Source organism: Pteronotus mesoamericanus, unplaced genomic scaffold (assembly GCF_021234165.1).
Source record: "Pteronotus mesoamericanus isolate MK-2021 breed Mesoamerican mustached bat unplaced genomic scaffold, CSHL_Meso_final contig_468, whole genome shotgun sequence".
Lineage (NCBI taxonomy): Eukaryota > Metazoa > Chordata > Mammalia > Chiroptera > Mormoopidae > Pteronotus > Pteronotus mesoamericanus.
In genome coordinates this window covers 931,189-939,334 of record NW_026555176.1, presented here as the reverse complement: position 1 = coordinate 939,334, position 8,146 = coordinate 931,189, and the positions used below count along the sequence as shown (strand labels likewise).

Here is an 8,146-nt window from a genome sequence, read left to right as displayed (position 1 = left end):
TAATTTAAAAAAAGTTGTGCTTGTTTTTTAAATTGTGTTTTTTTGTATTCTTATTTGGTTATTTGTTTTAACTTTGTAAGAGTTCTTTATATATTCTGGGTGTAAGTTCTTTAGCAGAGGTATGATTTGTAAATATTTTCTCTCAGTCTGTGGCTCCTTTTACTTTCTTAATGATGTCTTTTGAAGCATAATTTTAATTTTAATATAGTTCAGTTAATCATTTTTTTAAAAGTTAATTTTTGTGCATGAATGTGAGGTAAAAGTCTAAATCCATGTACTTATATATGGACATCAAATTGTCTCAGAACCATTTGTTGAAAGACAATCCTTTTCCCCATTGAATTTCTTCAGCGCCTTTCTCAAAAATCAACTGGCCATAAATGCATGAATTTATCTAGATACTCAATTCTATTCTATTCTATTCATCTATATTTCTATCTTTATGCAAAATATCTCAAAAAAGCTTACTGAAAAGATAATCTTATAATCAAGATGTTAAGTTTTATTTTATTTTTAAAGGGGATTTTTATTACTTTTATGTAGAGAGAACATTGTACACTTGGCCCAGTGTGGTGGCCAGTTCTTTAGCTTTGGTCTTCTCCAACCTGGCAAACTAGCCTCCGACTTTAGATCCAGGGTTTTGCCTCCTCAGTGGCAGCTGATCTCATCACATCTGTCATTGTAATTGGTTTGGATTAGCTTCCACCAGCTTAGTCAGAACTCCTTTGTCTTCTGAATTAATCCTGTGTGAAGGATATGGTGGTGCAGGTCTTTCTATGGACTAGATGCTCCAGCCCAGCCTTCCCTTTGATAATGTAGTAGGGAATCCCCATCATACAGCACAGGGCAGGCAGGAAGATGACCAGCTCGATGGGATCCACATTGTGTGTAATCACTGCTAGCTGGGCCTTCTTGTTTCCACCATGCTGATGACAGTGTTAACTTTTGCTTGAAGAACAGGTGGCCTCTTGGTGGGAACATATCCTCTTCCAGCAGCTCTTTTCTCAGCCTGGACCAACACTCTTTGCTTCTTCTCTTGCTTTGTCTCTGGTCCATCCTTGTGGGCCAGCTTATGCAACTGAGTAGCTAGCTGTTCAGTGGTCCAAGACCTGGGTGAACTGGTTAATGGCAGGAGACACTTACAGATGCTTGTAGAGAATAGTCCTTTGCCACTATAATTGAATGTAGCAGGGCCATTTGACAAGGTGGGGGAGGTCCCTTTGAGCTGTATGTCCTGTCCAATGCCAAAGTTATTGGGCCTTTTCTCAAATAGAATTTACCACTGTCTTGGCCTCCTGCTTCTTCATAACATCAGGGGCCAGTGCCACCTTCTTCCCCTTAGCCTTTCTTTTTGGCATCTTGGGCAATGGAGGAGGATGGTAAGTCTTAAAATCAAGAAGTTCTTCAATTTTGTTCTCTCTCTCTCTTTTTTGCTTTTGTTTTTGTTTTTGTTTTGCTAGTGGGCCCTTCAGATTATCTTTCAGTCTAAAGCACTTTTTAATTTTCCTTTGGATTTACTCTTCTACACATGGATTATTTGGTTATTTAGTTTTCAAACATTTGGGGATTTTCCATATATTTTCTGTTATTGATTTCTAATTACATGGTGGGCAAAGAACATACTTTTTTTTTTTCCATCACAATGGCAAAACACAGAGTGCAAAAATTAAGAGTGGCCTTACAACAAAAGGTGTTGGAGTCTGGACCTACCTTTGACCAAAGACAGAGGAAAAACATCTTCCTTGTCTTCCAAACCACCTGGCACTAAGAAGAGCATGTTGGACTATCTTAGTCAATCTATACAAGCTCCAGAAGAGACTTTGAAGAGAAGAATACAGGGCATTCCAGATAAGTGTGCTATAAATTGTTCTGAAAATTGGATCCTTACAAATCTGAGTCTCCTGCAGTAGCTTCTTGATTCCCTAAGTATTAGGTAGCTTAAAAGAATGGAAGTTGGAGGAACACTGCTCTTCTGCATACTTTCACATCCTAATTGGAACAAAACTAACACCAGTACCCCCATGACTTCTGTCTCATTTGCCAAGCATCCAGTAACTAAAGCTCAAATTCCATTTGGGTGGCATGCAGGAAAGACAACCCTCAGGAGGAAAGCTGTGCTGAGCACGTTCATGTATAAGAGCAGGCCAGAGACTAAAAAAGATAGTCAAGTCCATAAAGCCACCAGATGTGGAAGACTTAGAAACGCACTACTAGATTCCACTCAAGGAAAGAGAATATAATTTATATCACCCAAATCCTATCAAGATTTCTTTTCTGGCCCATAATATAATCCATCTTGGTATATGTGTCATTGAAATAATGGGTATTCTGCTATTTTTAGATGGAGGGTTTTATAAATGTCAGCTAGCTCAGGTTGATTGAGAGCATTGTTCAGATCTTCTCTAGCCTTATTGATTTTCAGCCTACTTGTTCTATAATTGTTGAGAGAGAGAGTATTGAAATCTATGACCATAATAATAGATGCCTATTTTTATTTGTAGTTATATCAATTTTTGCTTCATGTTTTGTGAAATTCTAATTTCAAGTGCATAATTAATTATGATTGTTATATCTTCCTAATTAGCTTGCCCTTTTCCATTATTAAATAAACTTTTTGTTGTTTATTCCTTGATCTGAAATTTATTTTTTTCTGGTATTGATATAGACATTCTAGGTTTATTTTGATTTATTTTTATTATACTTGTAAATATATATTTACAGTGGTTTTCTTCCAGGCAGTATACCTTAAGTCATGCTTTTTAATCCAATATGACAAGCTCTATCTGCTAATAGACATATTTAGAATATTCACACTTAATAATCACATTAAACAGGTTTAAATCTAGCATCTTGCTGTTTGTTTGCTTTGCTGAATTTTTCCCTTTTTCTGCTTTCCTTTGGGCTGAGTGTTTTTTAGGATCCCATTTAACTCATTTGTTAGCTTGTTAGGTATAACTTTTTTATTTTTTTAAGTGATTCCTTTAGAGTTTACATGGTACATTTTTAATTTAACATATTCTACCTTCCAGTGATACTATAGTACTTTATGTATAGTGTCAGAACTTTGGAAAATTTCCCTCCTCCTAGATTTTATGCTATCATTGTCATACATTTTATTTCTACATATATTGTTATAAACTCTATAATACATTGTTACTGTGTTTAATCAGTCAATTACCTTTTAAAGAAATTTAAATATGTAAATAATATTATATATTTACCAAAATATTTACCACTTCTGGTGCTCTTCATTTCTTTAGGTAGATTTATACTTCTAAATGATATCATTTTTCTTCTCCCCAAAAGACTTACTTTAACATTTCTTATAGTGTGGGTCTGTTAGTGATAAATTCTTTCAGCTTTTGTTGACTGAAAATGATATTATTTTGTCTTTTTGTCTAAAAAATATATTCTACTGATTATATAGAATTCTATATCGATAGTGCTTTCTTTCAGTATTTTAACAATTTTAGTTCACTGTCCTCTCATTTGCAATATATTTCTAAAAACAAAATCTGCTCTCATTCTTACCTTTGTTTCTTTGTATAATATATGTCCCTCGCCCCTGTCTTTGGCTGCTTTTTTGTTTTTCTTGTTGTGGTCTTCAATTTTTTAATTTTTTAATTTAACAATATTTTTAAATTAACAGTTCACATTCAATGTTATTTTGTATTAATTTCCGTTGTACAGCATAGCGGCTAGCCAATCATATACTTTACAAAGTGTTCTCCATGATCTTTCCAGTACCCAACGGGCATTTCTTTGGCTTCTTTTAAGATTTTCTGTTTGACATTGTTTTCCATTTATTTGATTAGGATTTCCTTGTAGTTTTCTTTATATTTGGACTTATTGAGCTTCTTGGATTTGTGAACTTCATAGTTTTCCTCAAATTTGGAAAAATTTCAGCCATTATTTTCTCAAAGATTTTTTTTCTGTTCCTTCTCTTCCATCAAAGAATCCAATTACACCTATATTAGGTTGCTTGGATGATTCTGTTTGTTTTTTAAATTATTTTCTCTCCCTGTGATTCATTTTGGATAGTTTCCACTTTTATGTCTTCAACTTTATTAATCTTTTATTTTTCAATGTCTAATCTGTCATTAATCCCATCCAGCATATTTTTCATTTCAGGCAGTGCATCTTTCATCTCTAGAAGTTTAAATATCATCTATTTCTCTACTTAACAGGACTGATATCTCCTATAGCTTTTTGAAGATATAAAATACAATTATAATAACTGTTTTAATGTCTTTGATGAGTCTACCATCCATGTCAGTTCTGGATTAGTTTCTGCTTTTTAATTTTTTCACCTTATTATGACTCATATTTTCCTTCTTCTTTGTATTACTAGTAATTTTTTATTGTATCCAGACATTTGAATTTTGCCCTGTTGCAATCTGGATATTTTTGTATTTTTCTGAATATTCTTGAGCTTTTACCTGCAGTGACTTTAAGTTACTTGAAAAGAGATTGATCTTTTGGGTTTTCCTTTCAATATCAGTTAGGTGGGACCAAACCAGCATTTGGTCTGAGGATAATTATGCCCTATTTTTTTTTCACAATCAATTCTATTTTATTTACAAGTGATATTTACCTAAATTTATTTTTTATAATGTCAGGCCTTTTTTTTTTTTTTTTTTTTTTTTTGGCTGGGCATCATAGTGGCTTTTTGGAACAAAATCCATGATACAAACAGGCTGATTAATTCCCTGGCGCTGTGCCACAGACAGTCCACATTTTGCTGCAATGCTGCAAGATCACAAAACAGAAACGTGTCCTCTCACAGGCTCCAGTTCTTCTCTCATTGCGCCTGGAATCTCAAAAAACAAATCTCAGGATCCATTCTAGGGGATGGAAGTTACACAGGATAATACACTTCGGCAGGCAATTTCCTAAATTTGTTTCTGAATTTCTTTAAAGCTCTTAGGTGTGATAAATGGGAGTGTAGACAGTGAAAAGAACATAGGCCTTGAAGTGGGACTAAATTCTTGTTCTTCCCCTTCTTTTATGAATTATGCCCTATTTTTAAGGCAAGACCTTTCTGATAGTCAAACCAATGTCTACGAATTATATTTCTCAGTATGTGTGGTGGGAACAGGCACTGTTTCCAGTCCTACATGAGTACTAGCTCTCTAATTGTTTTGGATACCTCTCTCTCTAGCCTCAGGTAGCTTACACATTGTGCTGATCAGCACTCTGCTAACCATTCAGAGAAGTGTCTTTCTGCACATCTCTGAGTTCTCTCTCAGTGCAACTCTCTCTACTCTGGCCTGAAAACTGCCTTGGTCTCCCTCTGTCAGCTTCATACTCAATGCAAGGTGTTGACCAGCCTCCACCTAGGTTTCTCCTTCCTGTGCAAAAACTGAAAACTCTCTTTAGACAGGAAGCTGGTGCAGTTGTAGGATTTACCTTGTTAATTTTTCATTTCTCAGGGATCACTGTCTTTTGTTGACTGATGTCTAATGTCTTAAACACTTGTTTGATATATATTTTCCAGTTTCTTGTTTCAACCAGAAGTGGAAGTCTTAAAATTCTTGCACTTTTTTGGGAGGGGAGAGGGGCCAGAGCTTTACTCTGGAGCCTCTGTATTGCTATTACTAGAGTGTAACTTTTCTGGGGTCTCTACTAATTGTCTTGTACTGACAAAATCTAGTCCTCTCCACTCTGACCAGTCTTAACACAAACTTCCCTGTATGAACTTCTGGGAATTGTTCAACCTGCAACTCCCTGGTAGCATTATTCCTGGTCTCATGGAGTTTCACCCTGTACTAAGGTGGTTTAATATCCACAAACAGGCTAAGGACAAACATATACAGATCTTTGGAACCCTTTCTTTGCATGTTCTCTCTTCTTTGGTACTCTACTCTACAAATTCTGACTGCCTTTGCCTCCCCAAACTTTGATCTCTGTATCCTTAACTCACTGTGACCTCTGGACTCTGTTTGGGTTCTGCTTTCCTGCTCTGTATTCTGGAAAATGCATCCAGGAAGAAAGAATCCAGGATCATAGGGTCCATTGCATTTGTTTCCTTCCTCTCAGGGATCATAATCCTCTTACCCAATATCTAAAAACAATTGTTTTATATATTTGTCCAGTTTTGCTGTCTGTTTCAGGAGCACAAATCTAGTACAAGTCTCTCCAACATGGTGAAAGCAGAAGTTGCCAATATACCTATGTTTTTAATTAAAAAATGCAAATTATAATACTGAAAGTGGATTTTTATTTTCAAATTAATGTGCTCTAGCCCCACCAAAATTCTAATCACCTCTTAACAGAGGGCCTGGGTCTTGTTTGAGAATCACTCATCTACTGAAATCCATACATTCAAAACCTTTAATTCAACATTTATTCAAACATTTCATAAGCTTTATTTTGTGGCAGGCACTGTGCTAGGTTTGAACATACAGAAATGAATGAGACACCATTGCTGCCTCAGGGATTTTCCTGATAGAATGATACCATAATCAATTACTATAACCTGGTAAGGGTAGTGATGGAGATACATGCAACGCTTTAATGAAATAAGGCAAGGAGGGGAGATAGGGACACCAGATCCAGCCTAGAGACAGGTGGAAGGTTGACAGAGATTGCTTCCGGAGGTGACATTTAAGCTGAGTCTTCAAAGATGGGAATCAATTCACCAGGCAAAGAGAGGAGAGTTAAAGCAAAGACGTGAAGGCAGAAGCAGCACAAGGTATGCCTGAGAAGGACAGACTGTGTGAGGTTGCTGCAGCAAAAATTCCCAGAGAGGGAGAGGCTGGGGAGGCTGGCAAAGGTTAGGACAGGGAGGGCCTGTCATGCCACACTGGGGAGCCTGCCATTAGGACTGAGTCTTTTACATAACTCTGCACGGTGGTTGGCAGGGTGCATGACTGCCTCAGCACGCAGTAGGTATTATTAGATGATGATCATGAAAGGCAAATCTGAGAAACTGCAAAACTCTGATCAGAGCCAATGTCTCTTATGTTCTGAGACTCCAGAAGGTTATCTGACTCCTCTGGCCCTTTGCAAATTCAGCTGAGATGTGTGGCCATAGTGGTCAGCCAACCCTGAGGTGCTGCCTCCTTGGCAACCAACTAACCCTCTAGGCTTGTCTGGATGGCTGGAGAACAGTAAGGGGAGGAACAGGAGAGAGCGGGGAGAAGAGAGCATGAGTGAGACAAAGAGAGAAGACAGAGCTGGAAGACAGTAATTCACACTGAGACAGCAAGATAGGGGTTCAGATTGAAGGAATAGATCACATGGAGCTTTAAACCAAGAAGATGATTTCTGGGGTGGAGAGGAGAATATGGCCTCTTCCCAGCAGATTCTGCAAATCCCTGGATACCCAGACCACAGTGATTGTCCAGCACCAGCCTTCCTCCCCAGTGGAATGACTGCTGGGAGTGGGGCAGGGTCTTCGGTCTGAACTCATGCTGGGATTCAGGCAATTCTAGACAACTGATGGGCTGGCCCAAGTGGAAGTCTACTTGCCTGAGAGTGTCTCAAGGAGCTCCTGCAAAAGAATCCATACTGAAGGAAAAGGGAATTCAACCTGTTGACCTAGACCCATAACAAAGATTTAGTCGTCTGCAGGCAAAGTCTGAAATAAGATCCAAATGGGTAAATCACCAGGGCACAAAAAGTAATGGGTCAGACATTCTTTTAACAAGCATCACTGTGAGGAAGGGGAGTAAGGTATTCATCCTTGCTTTGAAACAGAACATATGGAGCTTTGGCTCCTCGAGGTATTCAGGTCCTAAACTGTCATGAGAAATGTAATGGAGTAGTTCCCCTTTATCCATGGGGATACATTCCAAGACCCCAGTGGATGCCTGAAACCACAGATAGTACCGAACCCTAATTCACTTCAACTCCACCTTTTTTATTGGCAGTTGCCGCCTCTCAGTAATTTTTACATTTTTTCAGTCCAAACCTATTTCTGAGTCTGTGTAACCATCCCTACTTGCAGTAAACAGCTTGATGTCACTCGCTTCAGGGGAGCCCTCGCTGAAGTCTTGCACAGGTTCACTCAGCACTTGCTGGCCCAACATGCTGCCATTAATCAGAACATGTTTCTTGATTATGTCTTCCATCTGCAACTTTTATGCTTTTTCCATCCTAAGTAAGTATTTATAATGCACTGTGATGGTACCTTTTGTAGTCT

At 37.7% G+C, this 8,146-nt stretch overlaps 1 pseudogene; it reads right to left on the bottom strand.

The window, feature by feature from the left end:
* Positions 1-535: 535 nt before the first annotated feature.
* LOC129074235 (60S ribosomal protein L7a-like) lies at positions 536-1,358 on the bottom strand (annotated as a pseudogene).
* Positions 1,359-8,146: the final 6,788 nt, after the last annotated feature.